This window comes from Hydra vulgaris, chromosome 04 (assembly GCF_038396675.1).
Source record: "Hydra vulgaris chromosome 04, alternate assembly HydraT2T_AEP".
Classification (NCBI taxonomy): Eukaryota; Metazoa; Cnidaria; class Hydrozoa; order Anthoathecata; family Hydridae; genus Hydra; species Hydra vulgaris.
The window spans coordinates 7,939,172-7,944,040 of record NC_088923.1 but is presented as its reverse complement, the minus strand read 5'-3'; the positions used below and the strand labels follow the sequence as shown (position 1 = coordinate 7,944,040).

General features: G+C 27.5%; 1 long non-coding RNA gene across 1 annotated transcript; it reads right to left on the bottom strand.

Annotated features, from left to right (window-relative positions):
• Nucleotides 1-669: 669 nt before the first annotated feature.
• LOC100207929 (uncharacterized) lies at nucleotides 670-4,046 on the bottom strand. Its single transcript, XR_010637999.1, has 2 exons — nucleotides 3,905-4,046; nucleotides 670-919 (listed from the first exon to the last, which is right to left on the bottom strand). It is a non-coding gene; the product is annotated as an uncharacterized LOC100207929 (long non-coding RNA).
• Between the last annotated feature and the right edge of the window lie 823 nt (nucleotides 4,047-4,869).

Here is a 4,869-nt window from a genome sequence, read left to right as displayed (position 1 = left end):
GGTCTTATCACAGAGCACCGCGGAAAAGCAGTTAATAGGAAGTTCACACCTCCTTACCAGCCGGTATCGCAAAACTTGCCCAGAAATAGGGTTTGAACCACAGATCTTACATTTCTGTGGCAAGTGCCACGAGTGCTTCACGGCTGCCCCACGGCTACCTTTCAATCGGGATTAATAAAAACCTTGGGGATAGCATTACCAAGTTTAGCAATGTAATAAGTAATTTTCGAAATATTTTAATTGGCTAGCTTGCCCCAATGCTCAATTAGCCCCCCATATATATAACATATATAAATATATATACATATATAAATATATATACATATATAAATATATATATATATATATATACATACATATGAAATATATATATATACACAATATAAATATATATACACATATATATACATGTATATATATATATATATATATATATATTATATATATATATATACATACATATATATACATATATAAATATACATATATAAATATATATACATATATATATATATATATACACATATATATACATACTCTTTAATTTAACTAAAATGTTGTAGTTTTTGTTATTGTTATTTATGTGGTTTTGCTGTCGTTGAGGTTGTGTTTTTTAATTTATGATGTTGTTGTTTGATTTTTTTTTTCTAATCATTTAGTAAGCATGCGTACTTAAACAGTAATTTTACATATTATTGATTTTAAATCATACAAAAGGTATAATTGAACTTGATTAGTAAAAGTTCAAATAATCTTTAATTCTTTGCATGATCGTCATGGTCGTGGTTGTGTCCGTGATCGTCGTGACTTTTTTCAGTTTCTTTATGACCATCGTGTTGTTCGAAACTTTCATGTTTGCCCATAGGATGATCTTCATCGTGTGAATGCTCTTCTATGGTTTGGACAAAAAGTAAAATCGCTGAAAAAATAAACAAATTCTAAAGTTGTATAACCATAGACTACAGTTTTGGCCAATAACAATTTATTTATGTCTAGCTATATTATAATTATATATTATATATTAGATTTATGGCAGCAAACTAAATTTTCAAACTCTTTTGCAAACTTTCAAACTCTTTCAAACTCTATTGCAAAATGTCATATTTGCATTTATCATAAATTTACCTATGGCCACAGATATATGTATACGTATATAGATATATGTATAATAATAATTATAATAATAATAGTAATAAACAAAAACTAGCGACTAGCTTGAATTTTGAAGTTTCGTAGGTTCTGTCACTTAAGCTTTAAACATTCACATATTATCGCTTCTTCTTCTAAAACATACAGACAACTACATTGTCAATTTATATTTTAAAAATAAAATAATGATAATATTAATAACTATAAATAAAAACTAGCATTTTTAATATTTTATTTAAAATGAGATCATCTACTTTGACCATAGTTTTAATACCATCTCATAAATTCGTCTAAACACATCGCATTACCACAAAACACTAACTATAAAAACTAATTTTTAAATGTAATTTTATTGTAAAATCATGAAACAATACTGGTTAATTCATTTAAAAGTAGTAAGTTATTTTGCTTAACAAAAATATTCAGTTTTTCTTTAAAAAAGCCCTTTATGTTTATTTATAAATCTTTCACATATCGCTGACTCAAGTAAGCAAAACCTCTATAATTAATGTTGAGCTGTAAATCTCTAAAAAATGTCATTAGCTTGATATTTTTAAAACTCAAGGAACTATTTGATTGACAGATACGTGGAAGTCGTTTTTCGTTTTGATGTAGTCTAAATTTTGATTGCGTTTACTAATTATCGCAGCAGCTAAAAACTTCTTGTTCTAAGTTTATTAGTTCTAGCGTTATATATAAGACGTAAACGCTCAAAAAAATGACTTTGAAGCCTTCAAACTTGTGGTAATAGGAACGATTGTCTTTTCAAACCATCCATCAAAAAACATTCGGACATAAATCTAAAAGTTTAATTAATGAAATAGTACTTTATAAAAACCGAAGTTTTACGGATTCTGTGCACAATTTTAAATTCCGTTGTATAAAATAAATACTCAAAATAATCATAGCTATTATTGCCTTTGAAAGAAAACATGAGCTGGCAAGAATGTTTCAAACTTATCACAGCAGACTGAAGCGTTTTTATAGCTAATACAAAGTTTCTTTAGGCTAACCATAAAATGGTCAAAGTCACAATACTAAATAGTCAAACACCATTGACCAATAGTGCTTAGCTGAATTAACATTGCACGGTTTGATAGCCTATTATTTAAAATCTTGAGAAAATATCTTATTGGAGTGGTGTCTGATGAATAAATAGTACAAGACAGGTGTACTTTCGCCGAAAATAAAACCAACACTTACATCAACACTTGCCTTATTTACTTAGTTAATAACTTAAGATTTTAACTAAAATGTGTTTGATGTTGTCGCTCAACAAATTTGGTTTTTTTTATAGTATGCTTCCTGTTACTCCTATCGATGAGAGAAGCTCTTTTGACGTCATTGCTGTTGCCCTCTTACTATTTTTTTTTTTTTTTTTTTACCTCTTTACACATTCAAACTGCAAACATTATTTGAAAATTAAAGCTCGTAAAACTTGAATTACGCCATTTAGGGGAAAGTGGGGCACCATGACACACTTTTGGTTTTTTCTTCGTAACAAATTATTTAATACACCTTTTCTTCAGGCGATTAGTTTAATTTGTAAAATAAATTTATACCCACAAAATAAATTCTATAAATTATCATAATACAACAGGTTAAACTTGTGAGACTAGTTAAAGTAAAATTAGAAATTTGTTTCAAGGTACCCTACCCATGGGGTACCTTAATACATACTACGAGCATCATTAAAAAAGTAAATAAAAAATATAAAACATAGAGAAAAGGCGGTTTTTTATTTGAAATATAAACAAATGAATATTTATAATCCAAATAATGCATCCAATGGTCAAAATCACATTCCAGAAGACCAGATACGATATTGTTTTAAGTGTCATTCTTAAGCGTCAATAAATAAAGGCTTTGTATCGAAATGTTTTCTCCTTGTAATATAGTTACATAAATTTTTTTTAAAATTGATGTTAAATATTAAAAGAAGTGATTTTTAGAATTGTTTATGACACAATGGAGTATTACTCTACAGTTTTAGGGCCCCCCATAAATGCTGTATCAAGTTACCCCATTCTTGCTAGAGAAAACAATCGCTTTATTTTTAGTATTAATTTGTTTTTTCAATGATTTTGTTTATTGAAGTAAAAAGCCTATGAATTGTAGTTTACAAAATAATATTACTTACCAATAGACACATTGAATAAAATACCTTAAAACTTACGAGCTTTAAAAACTAATAAATTACTTTGTCATTAAAAAACACTAATTTCGACCCCTCGCAGGACAAATGATGTCAAATGATATATATTTTTTTTAAACATAGCTCTAGTAGTAAGTGTTTCACTATATGAAAGTGGTTGTCACAACTCCTAAAATGGCTTTCCAATTACAATGATTCATGGTACCCCATGTATTATGGTACCCCACTCTCCCCTACGTATTTCATTTTTTGCCATTTACTCCTAAAAAACCGAAGCAACACGGTAACCGAACCTCGGCAATTTTACAGTGTATATACTTTTAAATATTAAACGTATAAAATATATTAAAAGCTATATTTACATGTTAAAAAATGCGTCTCCCCGTTAGTCAAATATTATGTGTTCATTATAACTAATATGTATAAATACAAATAATATATATTGCTTTATTTACGCTACCTTGGGCACATCTAGTTTTTTATTAAAAGCAACATTTCTTGCAAATTAATAGTTAGAAACTTACAAGTAAGCACGGTAAATGAAACTAAAATTTTTTACTAAAAGCAACATTTCTTGCAAATTAATAGTTAGAAACTTACAAGCAAGCACGGTAAATAAAACTAAAAACTTCATATTCGCTTCTTTTTCTTAGCTGCAGAATCAAACAATTTTTCTTAGCTGCAGAATCAAACAATTTTTGCTCAATGAGGAAAATGAAGTTTATGTCCTTTTAAACAAATCGTTTTAATCTTAAAATAAATATTGAGATGACTTAAAATCTTGCCATTGACATTATTTATAGACCAAATATTGGCAGGCTAAATATTTCTGGAAATCCTAAAATAAATAAAAATAATAATAGCAATACTTTTTTTGAACTTTGTCGCGTGAGATTCATAAGATTTTTTCTGCATTTTTTGAAACAAAAATTTAACAGTAAAATTAGCATTAACAATCAGTATTATTAAGCAAAGAATTTTAAAAGTTGTAGAGTTATTATTGTAAATAAAGTTTTAAAACATAACATAAAACATTAATTCATAAACATTTTGTATATACCAAGAACTTTTATGTTTATTCAGTGCCGCAATAAGGTATAATAAGGCTCTAGGCACCGAAACTTTTGGGTGCCACTTTTTTTCATAAATTAAAAAAAAAAAATTTTTTCATATTAAAATGTATGAAGAATTTTATTTTGTTGCTGACTAAGAAAAAAATTCATAGATTAAAAATCGTACAGAATACTTCAAGTCCGATAACGATGTAGATTAATTAGAAAAATTATTTTCATTGATTAATTAACAACAAAACGTGTCCTGATGTTAATTATATTAACAGTGAAATTTTAAACTCAAAAACATTAACTTTTTGGCTGCTCCTGTTCAGCGTGGGCCCTAGGCCACAGCCTAGTCTGAACTATTGGTTAATATAGTGTTTATTAAAACACTAATTTTTTAATTGACTCAAAAAAACTCTGATTACTACTAAGCAAGCAAAAGTAAGCAATTAACAAACAACTCTCTGTTATGTTTTTAAATAAAACATAATGTGGAAGTCTGGAGTA